Raw genomic sequence first — 16,590 nt, forward strand, 5'->3', positions numbered from 1 at the left:
CAAACACTGTCATGATGGGTAACTAAACAACACTGTCATGATGGTTAACTAAACAAACACTATCATGATGGGTAACTAAACAAACACTATCATGATGGGTAACTAAACAAACACTATCATGATGGGTAACTAAACAAACACTATCATGATGGGTAACTAAACAACACTATCATGATGGGTAACTAAACAAACACTATCATGATGGGTAACTAAACAAACACGATCATGATGGGTAACTATACAACGCTCTATCATGATGAGTAACTAAACAACGCTCTATCATGATGGGAAACTAAACAAACGCTCTATCATGATGGGTAACTAAACAACGCTCTATCAAGATGGGTAACTAAACAACGCTCTATCAAGATGGGTAACTAAACAACGCTCTATCAAGATGGGTAACTAAACAACGCTCTATCATGATGGGTAACGAAACAACGCTCTATCATGATGGGTAACTAAACAACACTCTATCATGATGGGTAACAAAACAACGCTCTGTGATGATGGGTAACTAAACAACACTCTATCATGATGGGTAACTAAACAACACTATCATGATGGGTAACTAAACAACACTATCATGATGGGTCACTAAACAACACTATCATGATGGGTCACTAAACAACACTATCATGATGGGTCACTAAACAAACACTATCATGATGGGTCACTAAACAAACACTATCATGATGGGTCACTAAACAAACACTATCATGATGGGTATCTAAACAAACACTATCATGATGGGAAACTAAACAAACACTATCATGATGGGAAACTAAACAAACATTTTCATGATTGGAAACTAAACAAACACTATCATGATGGGTAACGAAACAACACTCTATCATGATGGGTAACGAAACAACACTATCATGATGGGTAACGAAACAACACTCTATCATGATGGGTAACGAAACAACACTATCATGATGGGAAACTAAACAAACACTATCATGATGGGAAACTAAACAAACACTATCATGATGGGTAACTAAACAAACACTATCATGATGGGTAACTAAACAAACACTATCATGATGGGAAACTAAACACACTCTATCATGATGGGTAACTAAACAACACTCTATCATGATGGGTAACTAAACAACACTCTATCATGATGGGTAACTAAACAACACTCTATCATGATGGGTTACTAAACAACGCTCTATCATGATGGGTAACTAAACAAACAATCTATCATGATGGGTAACTAAACAAATGCTCTATCATGATGGGAAACTAAACAAACACTATCATGATGGGTAACTAAACAACGCTCTATCATGATGGGTAACTAAACAAATGCTCTATCATGATGGGAAACTAAAAAAACACTATCATGATGGGTAACTAAACAACGCTCTATCATGATGGGTAACTAAACAACACTATCATGATGGGTCACTAAACAAACACTATCATGATGGGAAACGAAACAAACACTATCATGATGGGAAACTAAACAAACACTATCATGATGGGAAACTAAACAAACACTATCATGATGGGAAACTAAACAAATACTATCATGATGGGAAACTAAACAAACATTTTCATGATGGGAAACTAAACAAACACTATCATGATGGGAAACTAAACAACGCTCTATCAAGATTGTTTAACTAAACAACGCTCTATCAAGATGGGTAACTAAACAACGGTCTATCATGATGGGTAACGAAACAACACTATCATGATGGGTAACGAAACAACACTCTATCATGATGGGTAACTAAACAAACACTCTATCATGATGGGTAACTAAACAACACTGTCATGATGGGTAACAAAACAACGCTCTGTCATGATGGGTAACTAAACAACACTCTATCATGATGGGTAACTAAACAACACTCTCATGATGGGTAACTAAACAACGCTCTATCATGATGGGTAACTAAACAACGCTCTTTCATGATGGGTAACAAAACAACGCTCTATCATGATGGGTAACTAAACAACACACTATCATGATGGGTAACTAAACAAACGCTCTATCATGATGGGTAACAAAACAACACTTTATCATGATGGGAAACAAAACAACACTCTATCATGATGGGTAACTAAACAACACTCTGTGATGATGGGTAACTAAACAAACACTGTCATGATGAGAAACTAAACAAACACTATCATGATGGGAAACTAAACAACACTCTATCATGATGGGTAACTAAACAACACTCTATCATGATGGGTATCTAAACAAACACTATATTGATGGGTAACTAAACAACACTATCATGATGGGTAACTAAACAAACACTATATTGATGGGTAACTAAACAACACTATCATGATGGGTAACTAAACAACACTCTATCATGATGGGTAACTAAACAACACTCTATCATGATGGGTATCTAAACAAACACTATATTGATGGGTAACTAAACAACACTATCATGATGGGTAACTAAACAAACACTATATTGATGGGTAACTAAACAACACTATCATGATGGGTAACTAAACAAACACTATCATGATGAGAAACTAAACAAACACTATCATGATGGGAAACTAAACAAACACTATCATGATGGGAAACTAAACAAACACTACCATGATGGGTAACTAAACAACACTCTATCATGATGGGTAACTAAGCACCACTCTATCATGATGGGTAACTAAACAAGCACTCCATCATGTAGGAACTATATTCCTGCATGTGCTGTCGTGTCTTGACTATCATTAATGTGTTTGACTGTTAAGATTCAGAGTTTCTAACCCTTTCCTACCTTTCAGCTCACACTGTCAGTCCCGCTGGTCTAATGTAAACGTCATTAGGAGTCCTTTATAAGTACTCGCCTAGAAGGGCGGGTCCATCCTGTTGCCACAATGTCTGTGTTCACGTGGGTGTGGTTACCAACTTTCAATTGGACTTTCAACTGACTTTCAACTTACAAATAATACTCATTTAGAAGAGGCTTACATCATATTTCATCTTTTCACAAATAGTTTCATATTTAATCATATAAGTTACACAACATTTAGATGTAAACCTGACTTCTGGGAAATATACACATTCAGAGATACAGTTACGTTCTTATACTGTCCTAAACAACATCTGATCAGACATAATTGTTCTTTAAATACCCCCGGACCCTTCCAACTGTTTGGATTACAGAAATATTGTTTCATTATCCAACCTTTGATGTCACAATACGAGAACATATCTCTCTGTTGTAACAAAGGGATTTTTAACTTCCATTTCTGAAAGAGTGGGAGAGTTCCTTCAGGTAATTTCGACCGTCATCAAATGGCCAACATCACCACCCGTCTTCCCCTCTGTGGTCGACAGGGGGCGCTGTAGAGCGGACACACTGTAATCTGATCCTTCAGATCTTCAAAGGATAGTCATGAAAGTGCAATCATGAGTCTAAATATAAAATCTCGATTGAATCTGACATATTGTCCATGAGGAGAAGATAATTGCAGATGACTCTGAGCGTTATCGTTTGTTTCCTTGCTGTTTGAGATGTCAATACCCAATTCAATGAGTTTCGTCTTAAGGACGCCCATGATAGAGATGACAAGTTTCGAGGTCACTGTGAAGTAGGTTTGCAATGGTTAAAATGGACACGTAAAATCTGATTTTAGATTTTTCAATAAATTATTGTTTGACCAATCCCTTAGCTTTTCTCCAACTAAGTTACAGTGGGGGAAAAACAAGTATTTAGTCAGCCACCAATTGTGCAAGTAACCAGCAACAGTGTGTGAAAACCTTGTGAAGACTCACAGAAAACGTTTGACATCTGTCATTGCCAACAAAGAGTATATAACAAAGTATTGAGATAAACTTCTGTTTTTGACTAAATACTTTCCACCATAATTTGCAAAAAAATTAATGGGGGGTTTCTGAAGGGTGTTAGTTGCTAGGGAAGGGGGTTGGTTGCTAGGGAAGGGGGTTGGTGGCTAGGGAAAGGGGGTTGGTGGCTAAGGGATGGGGGTTGGTGGTTAGGGAAGGGGTTTGGTGATTAGGGAAGTGGGGTTGGTGGCTATAGAAGTGGTTGGTAACTAGGGAAGGGGGGTTGGTTTCTAGTGAAGGAAGTTTGTGGCTAGGGAAGGAGGTTGGTGGCAAGGGAATGGTGGTTGGTGGCTAGGTAAGGGGGTTGGTGGCTAGGGAAGGGGTTGGTGGCTGGGTTAGGGGGTTGGTGGCTATGGAAGGGGGTTGGTGGCTAGGGAGGTGGGTTGGTGGCTTGGGAAGGGGTTTGGTGGCGAAGGAAGTAGGGTTGTTGGCTGGGGAAGGGGGGTTGGTGGATAGGGAAGGGGTTTGGTAACTAGGAAAGTGTGGTTGGTAGCTGGGGAAGTGGGGTTGGATGGCGTGGGAAGGGGGTTGGTGACTAGGGAAGGTGGTTGGTGGCTAGTAAAGGATATTGGTTGCTCGGGAAGGGGGATGGTCGTTCAGGAAGGGGGTTTGTGTCTAGGGAAGTGGGGTTGGTGGCTAGGGAAGGGCGTTGGGTCCTAGGGAAGGGGGTTGGTGGCTAGGGAAGTGGGGTTGGTGGCTATGGAAGTTGTTGGTAACAAGGTAATGGGGGTTGGTTTCTAGGGAAGGTGGTTGGTGGCTAGGGAAGGGGGTTGGTGGCTAGGGAAGTGGGGTTGGTGTCTAGGGAAGGGGGTTGGTTGCTAGGGAAGGGGGTTGGTTGCTAGGGAAGGAGATTGGTGGCTTCGGAAGGAGATTGGTGGCTCGGGAAGGGGGTTGGTGGCTAGGGAAGGGGTTTGGTGACTTGGGAAGGGGGATGGTGGCTACGGAAGCGGGTTGGTAGCTAAGGAAGGGGTTTGGTAGCTTGGGAAGTGAAGTTGGTGTCTATAGAAGGCGGTTGGAGGCTAGTAAAGTTGGGTTGGTGGCGAGGGAACAGGGTTGGTGGCTAGGGAAGGCGGCTGGTGGCTAGGGAAGTGGGTTGATGGCTTGGGAAGGGGGTTGGTGGCTAGGAAGGGGGTGGTGACTAGGGAAGGGGGTTGGTGGCTATGAAGGGGGTTGGTGGCTAGAGAAGTGGGGTTGGTGGCTAGGAAGGGGGTTGGTGGCTAGGGAAGGGGTTTGGTGACTACAGAAGGGGGTTGGTGGCTAGGGCAGGGGGTTGGTGGCTAAGGAAGGGGTTTGGTAGCTAGGGAAGTGAGGTACGTGGCTAGGAAAGTAGGGTTTGTGGCTAGGGAAGGGGGTTGATGGCTTGGGAAGGGGGTTGGTGGCTTGGAAGGGGGTGGTGACTAGGGAAGGGGGTTGGTGGCTATGAAGGGGGTTGGTGGCTAGAGAAGTGGGGTTGGTGGCTAGGGAAGGGGGTTGATGGCTAGGGAAGTGGGGTTGGTGGCTAGGAAGGGGGTTGGTGGCTAGGGAAGTGTGGATGTTAGCTGGGGAAGTGGGGTTGGTGGCTAGGGAAGGGGGTTGGTGGCGAGAGAAGTGGGTTTTGATGACGTGGGAATGGGGTTGGTGACTAGGGAAGGTGGTTGGTGGCTAGGAAAGGATATTGGTTGCTCGGGAAGGGGGGTGGTCGCTCGGTAAGGGAGTTTGTGTCTAGGGAAGTGGGGTTGGTGGCTAGGGAAGGGGGTTGGGTCCTAGGGAAGGGGGCTGGTGGCTAGGGAAGGGGGTTGGTGGCTAGGGAAGTGGGGTTGGTGTCTAGGGAAGGGGGTTGGTTGCTAGGGAAGGGGGCTGTTGGCTAGGGAAGGGGGTTGGTGGCTAGGGAAGGATGTTGGTGGCTTGGGAAGTGGTTTGGTGACTAGGGAAGGGGGTTGGTGGCTACGGAAGGGGGTTGGTAGCTAAGGAAGGGGTTTGGTAGCTTGGGAAGTGAGGTTGGTGTCAAGAGAAGGCGGTTGGAGGCTAGGGAAGTGGGGTTGGTGGCTATGGAAGTGGTTGGTAACTAGGTAATGGGGGTTGGTTTCTAGGGAAGGTGGTTGGAGGCTAGGGAAGTAGGTTTGTTGGCTAGGGAAGGAATATTGGTGGCGAGGGAAGGAGATTGGTTGCTCGGGAAATGGGGTTGGTAGCTAGAGAAGGGGGTTGGGTACTAGGGAAGGGAGTTGGTGGCTAGGGAAAGAGATTGGTGGCTTGGGAGGGGGCGGTGGCTAGGGAGGGGGTTGGTGGCTAAGGGATGGGGGTGGTGGCAAGGGAAGGTGGTTTTGTGACTAGGGAAGGGGTTTGGTGTTTAGGGAAGTGGGGTTGGTGGCTATAGAAGTGGTTGATAACTAGGGAAGGGGGGTTGTTTCTAGTGAAGGAAGTTTGTGGCTAGGGAAGGGTTGTTGGTGGCTAGGGAAGGGGGTTGGTGGCTAGGGAAGGGGTTGGTGGCTGGGTTAGGGGGGTTGGTGGCTATGGAAGGGGTTGGTGGCTAGGGAAGTGGGTTGATGGCTTGGGAAGGCGTTTGGTGGCAAAGGAAGTAGGTTTGTTGGCTGGGGAAGGGGGGTTGGTGGATAGTGAAGGGGTTTGGTAACTAGGAAAGTGGGTTAGTGGCTGGGGAAGGAAGATTGGTGGCCAGGGAAGGGGATTGGTCGCTAGGGAAGGGGGTTGGTGGCAAGGGAAGGGGGTGGTGGCTAGGGAAGGGGGTTGGAGGCTTGCGAAGGGGGTTGGTGGCTAGGGAAGTAGTGTTGTTGGCTGGGGAAGAGGGGTTGGTGGTTAGGGAGGTGGTGTTTCTGGCTAGGGAAGGGGGTTGGTGGCAAGGGAAGTGGGGTTTCTGGCTAGGGAAGGTGGTTGGTGGTTAGGGAAGTGGGGTTGGTGACTAGGGAATGGGGGTTTGTGAATGGGGAAGTGGGGTTGGTGGCTAGGGAAGGGGTTTGGTGGCTAGTGAAGGGGCTTTTGTTACTAGCGAAGAGTGGTTGGTGGCTAGGGATTGGGGTTGGTTTCTAGTGAAGGAAGTTTGTGGCTCGGGAAGGAGGTTGGTGTCAAGGGAAGGGTGGTTGGTGGCTAGGGAAGGGGTTGGTGGCTGGGTTAGGGGGGTTGGTGGCTATGGAAGGGGGTCAGTGGCTAGGAAAGTAGGGGTGGTGGCTAGGGAAGGGGGTTGATGGCTTTGTAAGGGGTTTGGTGGCAAGGAATGGCGTGGTGACCAGCGAAGGGGGTTGGTGGCGAGGGAAGGGGGTTGGAGGCTAGGAAAGTTGGGTTGGTGGCTAGGGAATGGGGTTGGTGGCTAAGGAAGTTGATTGGTGGCTCGGGAAGGGGGTTGCTGGTTAGGGGAGTGGGGTTGGTGGCTAAGGAAGGGGTTTGGTAGCTTGGGAAGTGAGGTTGGTGTCTAAAGAAGGCGGTTGGAGGCTAGGAAAGTTGGGTTGGTGGTGAGGGAACGGGGTTGGTGGCTAGGGAAGGCGGTTGGTGGCTAGGGAAGTGGGGTTGGTGGCTAGTGAAGGGATATTGGTGGCTAGGGAAGGAGATTGGTGGCTCGGGAAACGGGGTTGGTAGCTAGGGAGTGGGGTTGGGTACTTGGGAAGGGGGTTGGTGGCTAGGGAAAGAGATTGGTGGCTAGGGAAGGAGATTGGTTGCTAGGTTAGGGGGGTTGGTGGCTATGGAAGGGGGTTGGTGGCTAGGGAAATGGGTTGGTGGCTAGGGAAGGGGTTTGGTGACTAGTTAAGGGGGTTGGTGGCTAGGAAAGGTGTTTGTTGACGAGGGAAGGGAGGTCAGTGGCTAGGAAAGTAGGGGTGGCGGCTAGGGAAGGGGGTTGATGGCTTTGTAAGGGGGTTGGTGGCAAGGAAGGGCGTGGTGACCAGGGAAGGGGGTTGGTGGCGAGGGAAGGGGGTTGGAGGCTAGGAAAGTTGGGTTGATGGCTGGGGAATGGGGTTGGTGGCTAGGGAAGTTGATTGGTGGCTCGGGAAGGGGGTTGGTGGTTAGGGAAGTGGGGTTGGTGGCTAAGGAAGGGGTTTGGTAGCTTGGGAAGTGAGGTTGGTGTCTAGAGAAGGCGGTTGGAGGCTAGGAAAGTTGGGTTGGTGGCGAGGGAACGGGGTTGTTGGCTTGGGAAGGCGGTTGGTGGCTTGGGAAGTGGGTTGGTGGCTAGGGAAGTGGGGTTGGTGTCTAGAGTAGGTGGTTGGAGGATAGGGAAGTAGGGTTGTTGGCTAGGGAAGGAATATTGGTGGCTCGGGAAGGAGATTGGTGCCTCTGGAAATGAGGTTGGTTGCTAGGGAAGGGGGTTGGTTTCTAGTGAAGGAAGTTTGTGTCTAGGGAAGGAGGTTGTTGGCTAGGGAAGGTTGGTTGGTTGATAGGGAAGGGGGTTGGTGGCAAGGGAAGGGGGTTGGTGTCTAAGGGATGCGGTTTGGTGGCAAGGGAAGGTGGTTTTGTGACTAGGGAACGGGGGTTGGTGTTTAGGGAAGTGGGGTTGGTGGCTAGGGAAGTGGGGTTGTTGGCTGTCACGTAGAGTAGGCCAGAAGGCTAAACTGGATAACCAAACCTCTATCAAAATAAAAAGATGGCGGAACCGCAAAAGTTCTTCTGAGCAAAATTGTTTATTTACAAGTGATACCGGAAAACAAAAAACAACAGTACTGCCATCAACGTATACCTTATGGGACAGCTTAAAAACAATGCTGCCCCATCCACAGCTCAATCCAAACTGCCTCTTCATGACTGAAAGAGAGGCTCCTTTTGTAGGGCTAGCCCCTCCCCTCAGAACACTTAACCCTAATTAATTAATCAATTAACAATACCAACCTACATTTTCCATGAACTAAACATACTGAAGGATATACATTGCAACACGGTTTTAAACAATATCACAACATAACATTTACAACATTACATCACTACTGACAATATCTTTCAATATGCCCATATGCATTAATGAGCCATTTGGGACAGGCACTATAAAGCCAACCCAATTCCCTTAGCTCGGGTCCTTTTCCAGCATACCCGGAAGCTACAGAGATGGAGAGAGAGGAACAGAACAAACAAACAATGCGCTCATCCACAACATTGATAAGTATAATAATTATTGTATCTCTCAAATATGAACATTGACAAGTGTGAAATGCATGCACCAAGACAGAAGTTAATTTGTGTGTCGACCCACATTGTTAACTTATCTTATAATGGCGCAGGGAGGAGTGATGAATATGTGTGTGCGTTAAAGAACCAAATGCTGCCCGCGGCCAGTGACGGACTTCTACGTCACATTGGCTATAGAAGTGGATGGTAACTAGGGAAGGGGGTTGGTTTCTAGTGAAGGAAGTTTGTGGCTAGGGAAGGAGGTTGGTGGCAAGGGAAGGGTGGTTGGTGGCTAGGGAAGGGGGTTGGTGGCTAGGGAAGGGGTTGGTGGCTAGGGAAGGGGTTGGTGGCTAGGGAATGGGTTGGTGGCTGGGTTCGGGGGGTTGGTGGCTATGGAAGGGGGATGGTGGCTAGGGAATTGGGTTGGTTTGCTAGGGAAGGGGTTTGGTGACTTGGGAAGGGGGTTGGTGGCTAAGGAAGAGGTTTGGTAGCTAGGGAAGTGAGGTAAGTGGCTAGGAAAGTAGGGTTGATGGCTAGGGAATGGGGTTGATGGCTTGGGAAGGGGGTTGGTGGCTAGGAAGGGGGTGCTGACTAGGGAAGGGGGTTGGTGGCTAGGGAAAGATATTGGTTGCTAGGGAAGGGGAGTGGTCGCTCGGGAAGGGGGTTTGTGTCTAGGGAAGTGGGGTTGGTGTCTAGGGAATGTGGTTGGAGGCTAGGGAAGGGGGTTGTTGGCTAGGGAAGTTGATTTGTGGCTCGGGAAGGGGGTTGGTGGCTAGGGAAGGGGGTTGGTGGCTAGGGAAGGAGATTGGTGGCTAGGGAAGTAGGTTGGTGGCTAGGGAAGTTTGGTTTCTGGTTAGGGAAGGGGGTTGGTGGCTAGGGAAGTGGGGTTGGTGACTAGGGAAGGGGGTTGGTGGCTGGGGAAGTGGGGTTGGTGACTAGGGAAAGGGGTTGGTGGCGAGTGAAGTGGGGTTGGTGGTGTGGGAAGGGGGGTTGGTGGCTGGGGAAGGGATGCTGGTGGCTCGGGAAGTGGGGTGGTGGCTAGGGAAGTGAGGTTAGTGGCTTGGAAATGGGATTGGTGGCTTGGGAAGGGGGTTGGTGGCTTGGGAAGGGGGTTGGTGGCTTGGGAATGGGGTTGGTGACTAGGAAAGGGGTTGGTGACTAGGAAAGGGGTTTGGTGACTTGGGAAGGGAGGTTAGTGGCTAGGAAAGTAGGGTTGGTGGCTCGGGAAGGGGGTTGAACGTTACAGTCCCTGATGTCACTACAGATCAGTTACAAAGACATCCAGTCACTCTAGTCACTGCAGATCAGTTACAAAGACCTCCAGTCACTGCAGATCAGTTACAAATACCTCCAGTCACTCTAGTCACTACAGATCAGTTACAAAGACCTCCAGTCACTGTAGTTACTACAGATCAGTTACAAAGACCTCTAGTCACTAGTCACTGCATATCAGTGACAAAGGCCCCTAGTCACTGCATATCAGTGACAAAGACCTCCAGTCACTTCATATCAGTTACAAAGACCTCCAGTCACTGCAGATCAGTTACAAAGACCCCCAATCACTCTAGTCACTATAGATCAGTTACAATGACCTCCAGTCACTCTAGTCACAACAGATCAGTTACAAAGACCTCCAGTCACGACAGATCAGTTACAAAGACCTCCTGTCACTTGTCACTACAGATCAGTTGCAAAAACCTCCAGTCACTACAGATCAGTTACATAGACCGACAGTCACTCTAGTCACTACAGATCAGTTACGAAGATCGCCAGTCACTCTAGTCACTACATATCAGTTACAAAGACCTCCAGTCACTCTTGTCACCACAGATCAGTTACAAAGGCCTCTAGTCACGAGTCACTACAGATAAGTTACAAAGACCTCCAGTCACTGCATATCAGTTACAAATACCTCAAGTCACTCGTCACTACAGATCAGTTACAAAGATCTCCAGTCACTCTAGTCACTACAGATCAGTTACAAAGACCTCTAGTCACTAGTCACTACAGATCAGTTACAAAGACCTCCAGTCACTGCAGATCAGTTACAAATACCTCCAGTCACTAGTCACTACAGATCAGTTACAAAGACCTCCAGTCACTCTAGTCACTACAGATCAGTTAAAGACCTCTAGTCACTAGTCACTACAGATCAGTTACAAAGACCTCCAGTCACTGCAGATCAGTTACAAATACATCCAGTCACTCTAGTCACTACAGATCAGTTACAAAGACCTCCAGTCACTAGTCACTACAGATCAGTTACAAAGACCTCCAGTCACTAGTCACAACAGATCAGTTACAAAGACCTCCAGTCACTGCAGATCAGTTACAAATACCTCCAGTCACTCTAGTCACAACAGATCAGTTACAAAGACCTCCAGTCACTGCAGATCAGTTACAAATACCTCCAGTCACTCTAGTCACTACAGATCAGTTACAAAGACCTCCAGTCACTAGTCACTACAGATCAGTTACAAAGACCTCCAGTCACTCTAGTCACTACAGATCAGTTACAAAGACCTCCAGTCACTAGTCACTACAGATCAGTTACAAATACATCCAGTCACTAGTCACTACAGATCAGTTACAAAGACCTCCAGTCACTAGTCACTACAGATCAGTTACAAAGACCTCTAGTCACTACAGATCAGTTACAAAGACATCCAGTCACTAGTCACTACAGATCAGTTACAAAGACCTCCAGTCACTAGTCACTACAGATCAGTGACAAAGGCCCCTAGTCACTGCATATCAGTGACAAAGACCTCCAGTCACTTCATATCAGTTACAAAGACCTCCAGTCACTGCAGATCAGTTACAAAGACCCCCAATCACTCTAGTCACTATAGATCAGTTACAATGACCTCCAGTCACTCTAGTCACAACAGATCAGTTACAAAGACCTCCAGTCACGACAGATCAGTTACAAAGACCTCCTGTCACTTGTCACTACAGATCAGTTGCAAAAACCTCCAGTCACTACAGATCAGTTACATAGACCGACAGTCACTCTAGTCACTACAGATCAGTTACGAAGATCGCCAGTCACTCTAGTCACTACATATCAGTTACAAAGACCTCCAGTCACTCTTGTCACCACAGATCAGTTACAAAGGCCTCTAGTCACGAGTCACTACAGATAAGTTACAAAGACCTCCAGTCACTGCATATCAGTTACAAATACCTCAAGTCACTCGTCACTACAGATCAGTTACAAAGATCTCCAGTCACTCTAGTCACTACAGATCAGTTACAAAGACCTCTAGTCACTAGTCACTACAGATCAGTTACAAAGACCTCCAGTCACTGCAGATCAGTTACAAATACCTCCAGTCACTAGTCACTACAGATCAGTTACAAAGACCTCCAGTCACTCTAGTCACTACAGATCAGTTAAAGACCTCTAGTCACTAGTCACTACAGATCAGTTACAAAGACCTCCAGTCACTGCAGATCAGTTACAAATACATCCAGTCACTCTAGTCACTACAGATCAGTTACAAAGACCTCCAGTCACTAGTCACTACAGATCAGTTACAAAGACCTCCAGTCACTAGTCACAACAGATCAGTTACAAAGACCTCCAGTCACTGCAGATCAGTTACAAATACCTCCAGTCACTCTAGTCACAACAGATCAGTTACAAAGACCTCCAGTCACTGCAGATCAGTTACAAATACCTCCAGTCACTCTAGTCACTACAGATCAGTTACAAAGACCTCCAGTCACTAGTCACTACAGATCAGTTACAAAGACCTCCAGTCACTCTAGTCACTACAGATCAGTTACAAAGACCTCCAGTCACTAGTCACTACAGATCAGTTACAAATACCTCCAGTCACTAGTCACTACAGATCAGTTACAAAGACCTCCAGTCACTAGTCACTACAGATCAGTTACAAAGACCTCTAGTCACTACAGATCAGTTACAAAGACATCCAGTCACTAGTCACTACAGATCAGTTACAAAGACCTCCAGTCACTAGTCACTACAGATCAGTGACAAAGGCCCCTAGTCACTGCATATCAGTGACAAAGACCTCCAGTCACTTCATATCAGTTACAAAGACCTCCAGTCACTGCAGATCAGTTACAAAGACCCCCAATCACTCTAGTCACTATAGATCAGTTACAATGACCTCCAGTCACTCTAGTCACAACAGATCAGTTACAAAGACCTCCAGTCACGACAGATCAATTACAAAGACCTCCTGTCACTTGTCACTACAGATCAGTTGCAAAAACCTCCAGTCACTACAGATCAGTTACATAGACCGACAGTCACTCTAGTCACTACAGATCAGTTACGAAGATCGCCAGTCACTCTAGTCACTACATATCAGTTACAAAGACCTCCAGTCACTCTTGTCACCACAGATCAGTTACAAAGGCCTCTAGTCACGAGTCACTACAGATAAGTTACAAAGACCTCCAGTCACTGCATATCAGTTACAAATACCTCAAGTCACTCGTCACTACAGATCAGTTACAAAGATCTCCAGTCACTCTAGTCACTACAGATCAGTTACAAAGACCTCTAGTCACTAGTCACTACAGATCAGTTACAAAGACCTCCAGTCACTGCAGATCAGTTACAAATACCTCCAGTCACTAGTCACTACAGATCAGTTACAAAGACCTCCAGTCACTCTAGTCACTACAGATCAGTTAAAGACCTCTAGTCACTAGTCACTACAGATCAGTTACAAAGACCTCCAGTCACTGCAGATCAGTTACAAATACATCCAGTCACTCTAGTCACTACAGATCAGTTACAAAGACCTCCAGTCACTAGTCACTACAGATCAGTTACAAAGACCTCCAGTCACTAGTCACAACAGATCAGTTACAAAGACCTCCAGTCACTGCAGATCAGTTACAAATACCTCCAGTCACTCTAGTCACAACAGATCAGTTACAAAGACCTCCAGTCACTGCAGATCAGTTACAAATACCTCCAGTCACTCTAGTCACTACAGATCAGTTACAAAGACCTCCAGTCACTAGTCACTACAGATCAGTTACAAAGACCTCCAGTCACTCTAGTCACTACAGATCAGTTACAAAGACCTCCAGTCACTAGTCACTACAGATCAGTTACAAATACATCCAGTCACTAGTCACTACAGATCAGTTACAAAGACCTCCAGTCACTAGTCACTACAGATCAGTTACAAAGACCTCTAGTCACTACAGATCAGTTACAAAGACATCCAGTCACTAGTCACTACAGATCAGTTACAAAGACCTCCAGTCACTAGTCACTACAGATCAGTGACAAAGGCCCCTAGTCACTGCATATCAGTGACAAAGACCTCCAGTCACTTCATATCAGTTACAAAGACCTCCAGTCACTGCAGATCAGTTACAAAGACCCCCAATCACTCTAGTCACTATAGATCAGTTACAATGACCTCCAGTCACTCTAGTCACAACAGATCAGTTACAAAGACCTCCAGTCACGACAGATCAGTTACAAAGACCTCCTGTCACTTGTCACTACAGATCAGTTGCAAAAACCTCCAGTCACTACAGATCAGTTACATAGACCGACAGTCACTCTAGTCACTACAGATCAGTTACGAAGATCGCCAGTCACTCTAGTCACTACATATCAGTTACAAAGACCTCCAGTCACTCTTGTCACCACAGATCAGTTACAAAGGCCTCTAGTCACGAGTCACTACAGATAAGTTACAAAGACCTCCAGTCACTGCATATCAGTTACAAATACCTCAAGTCACTCGTCACTACAGATCAGTTACAAAGATCTCCAGTCACTCTAGTCACTACAGATCAGTTACAAAGACCTCTAGTCACTAGTCACTACAGATCAGTTACAAAGACCTCCAGTCACTAGTCACAACAGATCAGTTACAAAGACCTCCAGTCACTGCAGATCAGTTACAAATACATCCAGTCACTCTAGTCACTACAGATCAGTTACAAAGACCTCCAGTCACTAGTCACTACAGATCAGTTACAAAGACCTCCAGTCACTAGTCACAACAGATCAGCTACAAAGACCTCCAGTCACTGCAGATCAGTTACAAATACCTCCAGTCACTCTAGTCACTACAGATCAGTTACAAAGACCTCCAGTCACTAGTCACTACAGATCAGTTACAAAGACCTCCAGTCACTCTAGTCACTACAGATCAGTTATAAAGACCTCCAGTCACTAGTCACTACAGATCAGTTACAAATACCTCCAGTCACTAGTCACTACAGATCAGTTACAAAGACCTCCAGTCACTAGTCACTACAGATCAGTTACAAAGACCTCTAGTCACTACAGATCAGTTACAAAGACATCCAGTCACTAGTCACTACAGATCAGTGACAAAGGCCCCTAGTCACTGCATATCAGTGACAAAGACCTCCAGTCACTGCAGATCAGTTACAAATACATCCAGTCACTCTAGTCACTACAGATCAGTTACAAAGACCTCCAGTCACTAGTCACTACAGATCAGTTACAAAGACCTCCAGTCACTAGTCACAACAGATCAGTTACAAAGACCTCCAGTCACTGCAGATCAGTTACAAATACCTCCAGTCACTCTAGTCACAACAGATCAGTTACAAAGACCTCCAGTCACTGCAGATCAGTTACAAATACCTCCAGTCACTCTAGTCACTACAGATCAGTTACAAAGACCTCCAGTCACTAGTCACTACAGATCAGTTACAAAGACCTCCACTCACTCTAGTCACTACAGATCAGTTACAAAGACCTCCAGTCACTAGTCACTACAGATCAGTTACAAAGACCTCCAGTCACTCTAGTCACTACAGATCAGTTACAAATACCTCCAGTCACTACTCACTACAGATCAGTTACAAAGACCTCCAGTCACTACAGATCAGTTACAAAGACCTCCAGTCACTGCAGATCAGTTACAAATACCTCCAGTCACTCTAGTCACTACAGATCAGTTACAAAGACCTCCAGTCACTAGTCACTACAGATCAGTTACAAAGACCTCCAGTCACTGCAGATCAGTTACAAATACCTCCAGTCACTCTAGTCACTACAGATCAGTTACAAAGACCTCCAGTCACTCTAGTCACTACAGATCAGTTACAAAGACCTCCAGGCACTGCAGATCAGTTACAAATACCTCCAGTCACTCTAGTCACTACAGATCAGTTACAAAGACCTCCAGTCACTCTAGTCACTGCAGATCAGTTACAAAGACCTCCAGTCACTAGTCACTACAGATCAGCTTCAAAGACCTCCAGTCAGGATGCTGTTGCTGTGAGTCATGACCATCCTTTCAAAGCACTTCATGGCGACCGACGTGAGTGCCACAGGGCGGTAATCATTTAGGCAGGTTACCTTCGCTTCCTTGGGCACAGGGACCCTGGTGGTCTGTTTGAAGCATGTAGATATAACAGACTCGGTCAGGGAGAGGTTGACATCAGCAACATCACAGTTCTCCCCTTTCTCTCTAACCCCCCGAGCAGAGCAGCCTAACCATTCAGACTTCATTCTGAATTATACTGTCTTTGTTAGATGAATAGATTACATCATTAAATAAATAGATTGGGAGTGTGTTGGTTTAAACTGATTTGGTTTTAATCTGAAGTGGAGATTGGCTAGTGGGTTATGCGGAGTCACAGAGAGAGAGAGAAGGATAAAGGGAAAGGATGGAAGTATTGTCATTTTCCAGTCCGTT

The 16,590-nt window shown here is 46.3% G+C and overlaps 1 protein-coding gene across 1 annotated transcript in view; it reads right to left on the minus strand.

Moving 5' to 3' along the window:
* Positions 1 to 16,590, minus strand: part of LOC135549443 (cell adhesion molecule 2-like) — a 1,019,298-nt gene that overhangs the window by 342,695 nt on the left and 660,013 nt on the right. The gene's annotated exons all lie outside the window — the stretch shown is intronic.

Source organism: Oncorhynchus masou, chromosome 12 (assembly GCF_036934945.1).
Source record: "Oncorhynchus masou masou isolate Uvic2021 chromosome 12, UVic_Omas_1.1, whole genome shotgun sequence".
Classification (NCBI taxonomy): domain Eukaryota; kingdom Metazoa; phylum Chordata; class Actinopteri; order Salmoniformes; family Salmonidae; genus Oncorhynchus; species Oncorhynchus masou.